Source organism: Trichechus manatus, unplaced genomic scaffold (genome assembly GCF_000243295.1).
Source record: "Trichechus manatus latirostris isolate Lorelei unplaced genomic scaffold, TriManLat1.0 scaffold00067, whole genome shotgun sequence".
In the NCBI taxonomy this organism is placed as follows: domain Eukaryota; kingdom Metazoa; phylum Chordata; class Mammalia; order Sirenia; family Trichechidae; genus Trichechus; species Trichechus manatus.
The window spans coordinates 1,148,985-1,159,494 of NW_004444003.1; the positions used below are offsets into that span (position 1 = coordinate 1,148,985).

The 10,510-nt window shown below is 40.2% G+C and overlaps 1 non-coding gene across 1 annotated transcript; it reads left to right on the forward strand.

Annotated features, from left to right (window-relative positions):
* Positions 1-2,024: 2,024 nt before the first annotated feature.
* LOC111821141 (U6 spliceosomal RNA) lies at positions 2,025-2,130 on the forward strand. The gene has a single exon (XR_002824604.1). It is a non-coding gene; the product is annotated as a U6 spliceosomal RNA (small nuclear RNA).
* The last annotated feature ends 8,380 nt before the right edge of the window (positions 2,131-10,510 follow it).

A 10,510-nucleotide genomic window follows, 5' to 3' on the forward strand; every position in this document is an offset into this window, starting at 1 on the left:
AAACTAGCCTCAAACTCGGATTCCTTATCTTATGCCACTTAAAATCACTCCTTACCTTGGCGTGCATGGCCTCCATCATCTGGTTCCTGCCATACTCTCCAGAGTGCCATTCACTGTCCTTTAGCCCTTCTTCTAGAAACTCTGAACTATTTGTGGTTCCTTGCATACTCTAGGAGCCCTGGTAGTGCAGTGATTAAAGCACTCGGTTAGTTGGCAGTTTGAACCCACCAGCTGCTCCACAGGACAAAGATGTGGCCATCTGCTTCTGTAAAGCCTTTGAAACCCTATGGGACAGTTCTATTTTTTCCTATACGGTCCCTATGAGTCAAAATCCACTCAATGGCAGTGGGTTTGTTTTTTTGTTTTTTGGGTTTTGTACACTCTAGGCCAAGAATTTTCAAACTTTATCTGTAAAGGACCAAGTGTAAATATTTTCAGCTTTGCAGATTGTACAGACTCTGTTGCAACCACTCAACTCTACCATTGCAGTGTGAAAGCAGCTAGACAATATATAAGTGAATGAATGTAGCCATGTTACAGTAAAATCCTGTTTATAAAAACAGGTGGCAGGCAGAATTGGTTGTAGTTTGGGAACTCCTGCCCTAGGCCATTTCTTACCTCTGAGGCTTTTCTCTCACAGGTCCCTTTGCTTGGAATGTCCTTCTACTCACGTTTCCCGTGTAAACTTCTACTTAATCTTGAAAATACAACTCATAAGCCTTGCTTCCTCGGGGAGCTTTCTTTGACCGGTGTATTAGACAATTCTTAGGCACCACCTGAGATCCTCTCCAAAGCACTGACTCAGAGGCCCTTGGGCACTGGTTTTACCCAGCTGCATGGCACAGTCTTCCCAAGAGCACAACCTAACAGTACATCCCCCTCTTACTTGTACCTCAGCCTCCGTCCTCCTGCCTCAGGACTTCCCTGTTGATTCTGACATGTGAGATGGACTCCATGGGTGCCCACATGTGTATAATCCAGATGTGCGGGGAGTTGCCCCATGTGGAGAACGCCTACTCATTCAGCAAGGGTGGATAAATTCTTCTCCCTTCTCCTCCCTGAGATGCAGTCATTTGTATGACCTATCTGAAGATGGACCCACCAAATCAAGCAATCTATTATGCTTGAGACCAAGCAGTGTCCACCTCACTAATGCACCCCTCATGTTGCTCTCCAACTGTTTTCATCCCCTTGGAAGAAGCATAGTTCTACTCTGACACAAGTGAAGTTGTAATGAGTTAGAGTCAACTCCGTGGCAACTAACTTGTTTTTTCCCTATCAAACTGTGAACTCCTTGCAGGCAGAGATTATGGATCACGTATCTTTGTGTCTCCAGACCTCAGCAAGTACATGGCATAAGTAATTTTGAAAAAATATTTGTTAAATAAATAAGCCATACAATGAAAGTCAAGCTACAACCACTCCCAACCTGTCTCTAAAATAAAGAGAAAAAAAATAGAGAGAGAGAGAGAGGAAAACTGAGACAGACAACAAAAGTCAATTGCCCAAACCTGGAAGGAATGTACACTTACTACAGGGCATATAGAGCTGAGTTAGGAAAAATAGTCAGCTGCTCACCAGTGCTTTGCCTAATGAAACACAGAAGCCCCTTAGACCTGAAGGGAGAGAGGAGTTCCATCTTATCCTGTATGCCACCAGCCTCAGAGATTTGGGATTTCTAACAACCAGGGTGGTCATTCCTCTATACATGTGGCTTCTGCTTTTTGAGATGCATCAATAATAAATTCTCTCACCAGCCACTTCCACCCACTCCTTCCCTAACCTATAGCCCCCAACTTTTTCTATTCATTCAAAGATAGGGCAGAACTCCCTCAACGCAATGGGGCAGGAAGTGGTGAGAAAGAACATGTGGTGATCCTCCTACAGACTAGAGAGAATTAAAAAATGTCCTGTAATGCATGGTCTTTCCCGATTTAGTTTTTCAGAGAACTAAGCAGTAAACAGAATAGGAAATGACTTCTCCTCAGTTCATCAGAGTTACATTAAATAAATAAATATGCACCACACTTATGTCTGCAGTACATATACTAAAACTGGAACGATGCAGAAAAGATTAGCATATCCTTGTGGGAAGATGACAGGCAAATTTGTGATGCATTTATATTTTCAATTTATGTTATGTGAATTTTAACTCAATAAATAAATAAATATGTGCTCCTTGACAATGGAAACTGAGCTACGAGTTTATATATATATATATATTATATATATATATATATATATATTAAGAAGTCCTTGAGATGTAAATCTGAAGAGGTATCATAACCAACATTCAAGTGGACAGTGACTATGGCCAAGGGCAATCTACATTCTCTAGAACTATCGCTGTAGTGTAGGAAACAAGAAAAAATGGAAAGTGGTCCTGAAAGTTAGTAGGCCAGAAAAACAGGAACTATTTCATAAAGGAAACATCTCTGAAAATAATTTAATAGAGTAAACAGAAGAAAATTGAAATAATCTTCCAGAATGCAGAGAAAATTTGAAAAGGAGAGAGCTGACATATAGGATAGATGTTCCAACCTTAAAATTATATGGTAGTTTTTGAGAAAGAAACCAGAATATTTGAAATAGAAGCAAACTTTCCTGAGCAGGGATAAAGTGTCCATCATATAGATCAAAAGAGTGTTCCAAAACAAAATCAATTAAAAGAAATACACAGTTAGATATACTTTTGGGAGAAAAATGGATTATAAGAATGTTTTGGCCAATGTGTTAAAAGAAAGAAAAACTTTTGCAAGCTGGATTAAGTGGGCATCCATGGTGAGGATACCAGAGAATCTCATAATCTCATAGAAGTCAACTAATGGCAGCAAAACTAGGCTTCATGGGGAAAATAATCATCATTAAGCAGTTTCTCTCTCTCTCTCCCTCTTTCTCTTTCACTCTCCCTCTCTCTCTCCTTCCCTCCTTTCCTCCTTCTCTCTCACTCTCTCTCTTTCTTCCTCTCTCCCTCCCTTCACTTCTTTCTCTCTCTTTCATCTGTGACTCTTCATTCAAATTTCTCTACAAATTCTCTGCTTACTTATTTGTTTATATGTGGTTCATAATGGTGGCCCCAAATGAAACCTTTGGGGTGTACATTATCTTTGAGCTTAAGCTCCTACAGATAACAAACACTGTTCCCCACTCACAAATTTGTGGCAAAGATCATTGATGGCCCAACTTCAGATAGCTGTTCACCCATGATCCAATTAGCTGTGCCCAAAAGGGCAGGGTCATATGGTAATTAGAGCTATTCCATCTGGGCTAAAAATGGAGCAAATTCTCTACAAAGGGGTTATAGAATGGGAAAAAATTATTGAAATCTGTAGCCCAGATGATTACAAAAATTTGGGGAAGCACCCAGCAGGAAAAATATTTATTGACAATGGAATAACACCTAGTGTGCCCTTCAATGACTCTGAAACATTAAGTATCAGAAGACAACAAAGCACTGTCTTTTGGGTTTTGAAATGGGAAAGGTTGTGACCCAAGAATTTTATATCCAACTAATTAGTCCTTCATATTTTTTGTACATGAAAGATATTTTCAAATGTGCATAGGATTTTTAAATATACTATCCACAAGATGAAGCCCTGGTGGCGCAGTGGCTAAGAGCTACGGCTGCTAACCAAAAAGTTCAGCAGTTTAAATCCACCAGCCGCTCCTTGGAAACCCTAGGGGGCAGTTCTATTCTGTCCTATAGGATCGCTATGAGTCGGAATTAACAGCAACAGGTTTGGTTTTTGTTGTTGTTTTTTTTTAATCCACAAGACATAGTCCACTCACCAAACGCTGTGGCAGGCCCCACAGAGCTTTTGCTGTGGGCATCAGCCTCATATCACATAGAAATCCTGAATGAGGCAATAGAAGAGCACAGCCATGGAGTTCCTGACAGTTTGGCTGGAAGCACTTTTCACTGAGCATATTAATAAGGACTGCCATCCATCTCCAAAGAATCACTCCACCGGGAACAAGATGCCTCACTCACAGCCACTGTAGCTACTGGAGCAATGGACCGTGCCACCCACTATGCTTTAGCGGCGTAGGCCAAAGCCAGCTCCTACCCAGCAGTCAGGTCCCTCCTAACAACACGATAAGACTGGATGGGGCAGGACTGCTTCCTCTATCACCAGTCTGGTGAACATATGGGGGATCATTGCATGTGTCAAAAGCAGTACATTAGGGCCTTGAATTAGGATAAACTGGACTTTTGCTGTCCTTAGGTGGTGCAAAGGGTTAACACTCTTGGCTGCTAACCGAAAGGTTGGAGGTTTCATCCACCCAGAGATGACTTATGAGAAAGACCTGGCAATCTACTTCTGAAAAATTAACCTTTGAAAACCCTATGGCATTTTTTACAACTCTAAACATAAATGAATAAATACAAAAAATTAATAATAACTCTATGGAGCACGGTTCTATCTGACACACATAGGGTCGCCATGAGTTAGGGGAGAGTTGACAACTGGTTTTGGACTCTCTGCCATTACCTCCACTGGGAACTTGAGTATCCAGTTCTGACACTGAGGCATATTAGTTTATACACAAAGCTACAAACAAGTATTCCCTAGTTACACGAGACATGAATCAAAATTAATAGCTCTAGAATATATGTGATAGACTGAATACTCAGTGTTTTATTTCAAGATTTCCATATATTTGAAGTAATAGCCCATATCTGGTTGATTGATGATAGAGCATATCAGTTGGAGATAGATGCTGGCAAAACTACTTTGTCTACAGCCATTGACAAGGAAAGGAAATGTCTGGGTTTACTACATGAACAAGATGTGTCATTCTGGTAAAATCATTAACAGAATAAAAAACAATAATAATAATAATAAAACATTAACAGACTAAATGGTGAATGGGAACCTAAACTGCTGTATCAACCTTCACCTAAAACACAATAAAATATTATTTAAAAAAAAAAAGACTAAAGCCTGAGAGAATAATAATGGTGATGTAATTTACTACTCACTGTATACAAGAACAGTGTGAAGTATTTTCCCTAATTACATCCGTTTGATCTTTCCATAAACCAAAAGAGATATATTTTATTATTCCCATTTCGTAGATAATTAAACTGAGTCTCACAGAGATTAAGTAATTTATCCACAGTCTCATGACCATGGACCAAGCTGAGATTCGCGCTCAGATCCTCTGAAGCCAAAGCCCATGCTTTTAGCTATTTTTAGTCCATCTTCTTCTAAAATATACAATGTTGCTTGGAAAGCAACCAGCTGGGGAAGGATTCTTTTTCACCAAGCCAATTAGTCTAAAAACTGCAAACCAGTTTTCAACTTCCAGGAGCTAACAACAGCAACAAAAAAAGCCCCTCCAAAACATGAATAAGGGGGCTCCCAAAGCAGGTACATTGAAACAGTGGAGAACAAGTAAGTCAAAAACTACTCTGAAGTTTTAAAAGTGCATCTGAAGTTTTTCTCTTACAGTCAGAAGGAAGGATATGCCAAAGAATTAACTGGAAGGATTGCTGCAAACTCTGGCCCCCTGGTAAATATTCCAGGTAGAAGCAATGAGTTTCAGAGACTTTTCTTTGGAAGGTTATGCTCAGCTTAAATGTTCTTAAATTTTTCTTTAATGTTTTCTCACATAGCTCATAGTAACTGAATCAAAAGATGAATGAGTTATGTAGTCATTCAAATTAAGTTTATAAAATAGTTATAGCATGGGAAATTCCTATATTATGATACCATATGAAAAAAATCGATACAAATTTTATACAGTATAAGCTTCAATATGTAAGAAATGCTTAGGAAAAAACTGTAAAGAAATACGCTATGATGTTAAGAAATTGGGGTTTGATTGAGTAATATTTTCCCTTCTTGTTACTTCTCCATATTTTCCAATTTTTCTAAATGTATACAATTTATACCATCAGAATTATAAACATTATTTTTTAAAAATAGTGACCTGCCATACAACTTTGTTAATATAGTTGGCATAGTGAAAAGAGCACTACAGACGGAGCAAGGAGACCTGAATGTTCTAAGAGAATCAGCTCCATCACTCAAGGACTGCTCAGTCATGAAAGTCATCAAGTTTCCTCAACTGCAAAATGAGAGGATTGAGACAGTGATCTTCCAGTTCCACAGAAGACAGCACGGCTAATGTGAACACTCCAGTGAATAACGGTGATGTCCTTGAGAATGTGTCATCTTGCAAACCTCCAGCTACACAGAGGAAGTGTAATTGACCACAGGGCCCACCTGCTGCTCTGAAATCCACTTATGCACCAAGGTCGCTTCCAGGCTGCTCTTGGCCAATGACAGAGCATGGCAGGCCACACCAAGGAGGCTCCTCTGATAGCTGACTTCGGCTCAAGGACTCGATGGTTTTGCTGAACCTTCCTCAAAGTGCATTACTGTCTTGGACATTTCCACCCAACCTTCCTTCCCTCTCTCCTTCACTCAGGGTCAGATTTGCATAGCGGTTGACGGCTCTCCAGACTTCCCTGGATCCTTCTCCATTTTCCTTTTTGCACATTAATCTCATCTTGGCATCTACTTCTCAAAGGACCTGGACTAACAAGCATGTTGGTAGTTCCACAAAGCACACCTGAGAAAGGCTGAAAAGGAGCGTCTCAGGTGGCATAGCTCCTCAGAGGACCTGGATGCCCGGTTAGTACTTTATTGTTGTTATTCTTTCCTTAAAAAAAAAGTCAATTGCCAGTCCGAACAGGGTAACATTTTATTGCTCTTAAATTTTTTTTTTAAATAAACCTTTCCTGGGCTTATTTTAGACTTGTTCTTGTTTCCTTCTCCCTATCAGCCATATGTATCTCTTCAGCAACTTCCGACTCCCCGCTTCAGATCAGATAATAAAGTTCATTCTTCATTTCTGTCATCTATAACATTAGAGGAATCTTCCTCTGAGAAGTAAAGTATAATTAATCACTTTCATCCCAGTGTGACCCCTTTCAATGGCTAAAGGACCGTGTCTTGCTAAAGTCCTCTTTTTTTGATGTAGTGGCCTTCTCCTTTCATAGTTCTTGGTTAGTTTTTGCCCACCTTAATAATTCCTTTATAAATGTCAACAATTCTGCCATTCCCTGACTCTTCTTCCTGCCTCTTCCAGGTTGAGGATATCGGAATCCAAAGTCTCCCTGCTGGGTAGGGTCTAACTCTTGCAAGCTAAATGAAGACAGCCTCACAAATCTAAATTCAGGCTCTCCAAATCAACATTTCAGAAAAGACACTCTTACGCTTGGGTAATTAGGAGGAAAAATAAACAACTGTCCAGGGAAGTAGAGTCCTTTCTGTGATGAGCTCTGAGTAATGCATCCACTCCTTGGGAGGCATTTCCTGCTCTGGCTGAGGGGCAGAGGGTCTGGGGAGGGTCACCGCCTCAGACGTAGCCAGCACGCCCTTCTGTCCCCTGAGCTTTGCGCCCTGTGGCTGTGGGCATTGCACGGTGCTTCGTCTTTTCGGTGATGTAAAGTTTGGCTCTGGCTCACGGATTCTTGTGGCAGTTGTTGAGCCTGTGCCAAAACCTTTCCAGAGCGATGCACAAAGAGATTAGGGAGGAGAGGGTCCCTGCATGTGCACAGACAAGATCATGCCTTGTGAGGAAAGGTGCTTGATGTTTTCCCTTTCTTCTCTTTAACCAAGGCTGCAAGCCTGTCCCCAGACTCACTGTATACCAGAAATGCTCAGGTTGAGGCAGATAAACCTGGAGGAAGTGTTCATGAAGGGACAACCCTGCCAAGTCCTCCAAAGAAAGAGCTGGTCCTGCCTTGGGGGTGTTGAAGTGGGTCTCACACCCTCCCGTCCCTGGAATAAGCATCAGACTCCTAGGCGTCCCAGCGAATCTGTTCAGTGCATCCCAGGGCACCGAATCAGCTCGGGATCCAATGTCCCTATTCCCTTGTTTGACCAAAATGACTAAAATAGAAGCCTTCACTAAGTGGACAAATAATAGTTTTTGGTTTTTTTTTTTAATCTTGTTCCTGTTTCTATTTTATTTTCCTCAGGGAATGTAGAATAAGCAAATATTATCTATAGCAATTTCCTCTTATCAGAGGCCACATGCATGAAACTTTATGTCCCCAAAGGATTTGTAGGCTTCTCAAGGAGGCCTTCTCTAATATCCCCTCTTTAGTTATTTACTGTGGCATTTCCAAAACAACTGGAAAACTGAGACATAGCCATGCACAGAGAAGCCGAGGAGCACAAAGTATATTGGTTTTAGGCAGCAGGCAGGATGACTGTCTGTGGGACAAAAGGGCCAATCTCCTTCGCCTGCTGAACTCCATTCTGTTTCTCCAGTCACCCGTGAAAGCTTCAGCAATACACAGTACCTCGCTCTCATCACTACAAAGAGAAGGCCACTTTGCAACAGAGAAGCTCAAATTCCCAAACATAAATCTCGTGCTAATTCCCGCATTCCTTGTACACCATCCAGACAAGATTTGGTTTTTGGCTTTTTTTTTTTCCAGTAAATTTACACTGAAACTTCAGTACTTGTTGTTAATCAAATTTAATCCTGGGTTACAAATAACCTCACTAAGAAGTAAGGAGTTCTATCTTTGTATTCTTTCTAAATCTAAACTCTATTGCAAATTTCCTAAAATGGAAGAAATCAATTGGGGATGGGGGAGAGGAATCCTAGAGTTAGTGACTAAAAGAATAATGAAATAGACCAAGGCTTTTGGGACTATGAAAATATCCTGAATTTTGCAAAGGAATGATGGAGAAGCAAGACACTCCTAACCAAGTCTGAGAATTCTGAGTACATCTATATTATGGATGTTCCCTTTGAAATCTCTTTAAATCAGTTTGTATCACTGATTTCCTTCTTAAAAGAATATTTCAGAAATGATTTGATGCTTTACAAGTGAACTAAAAGCAATGCCCATTACTGAGAAATTAATGTTAAGCTAAATTCTTTAACCTCAACAGTACGATGGAATTGGATGGTCCAGTGGTATAGGTTAGTGATAAACTACCATGTCAATAGCTCTCTCTCTCTGTCTTTTTAATTTAACTGAAGGTAAAATGGGTAACAAAATATATCATGTAATTTTCTTAAGAATTTGGGCTAGTGATAAATTAACAGTAAACTCATTTGAGGAAGATGTTAACACCAATCATGGAGCTTCTTTGTTAATGACCTAGAAGCGTAGAGAAAGGAAACAAAACTTAAAAACATAAATGCAATTATATATATGAAGTTTTAACCCAGGACAAATTCTACACCCAATGGAAAATTACCCAAAGCCCCAACCTCAAAAAATATGAGTGAGACCAGAACAGTGTAAAGAAAATTAAGGAGGATGTGGGAGATGTATGACTGAATTCTTGCTGTGTAATTGGGAAACCAACAATCAGTGCTCTTTAGGGTTTAATAAAATTGCTCCATTTGATATGAGAATGATGAGATTGTTTCAGGGTTCATGGTGTTTGTGCCTTTATGTGATATACTTGAATCCGCACATAATGGCAATGTCCTACAAGATCTCAGTGTACATGTTTTGACTGAAATGACTGTGGGGGGAAATGGAGAGAAAGCAACACAATACTCGGTTAGAAATCCCCGCAAGTAAGAGGCCTTGGCTCTCCCACGGGGCAGGAGGTAGGGTGAGGGGAAAGTTTCAGTGGCACTAAGAGTGACTGTATTATGAAAAGGGATTTTTCAAATAAGTAGCTTAAGCCACATTATCCTGCCCCTATAATGCCCAGACACTCCTCTAAACATGTTTAAAATAGAGTAACTATAAAAACAGAACAAGCAATGCAGTTATGGAACTGACTACTGTCTTCTTCAGTACTGGAAAATACAGAATTAATCAAGCAACAAGTATGTATTGAGAATTATTATGAGACCAGAACTGTATGGGCCACTTTAAACAGACTCAAGTAGTACAGAATAGAATCATCATCATTAAAACCAGTTATTTAATTGGAAAAGGAAGCTTTGAACCAGTTAGTGAGTAATAGAAGTTAGTGCAAAACTGCATTGAGTTTTCGGTATAGTCATTAAGCCCAAAAGAAACTCATAGTGAGAGTGGAGGCTTCCTGGAAGATAAGGTCCTGAGTCTGAGTAAGACTTGGGTAGGAAAAAGGAAGGGAAAAGGACATTCCACCAAAAAAAGGACAGTAAACAAAATGTTAGGGCAAAAGTTCTGGGGACAATGAGGACATTGGCCCTATCAGATCAGAGAGTCTATAACGAGGAGAATTGTCACAAAATACGCTTGGAGGGGCAGTTTGGAGTCAGATGAGAAAGCACTTTAAAGCTAGGCAGAGGTGTATGCACTTCATACAATAAGAAAATAGGAAACCACTTAAAGTTCCCTAGTTAGAAATCAGGCAAGCTAGCTAGTAAGACCAGTGCAGAAATCCAAGTACGGATAATGAAAGTCTAAATTAAAAAGTGGTGGTTATAGCAACACAGAAACGGGAAGAGAAGAGAAGCATTCCAGAGAAAAGATGAGAGAGACGTTTCAAAGGCACAGCCTATAGGCCTTGGTGACTAACTATCACAA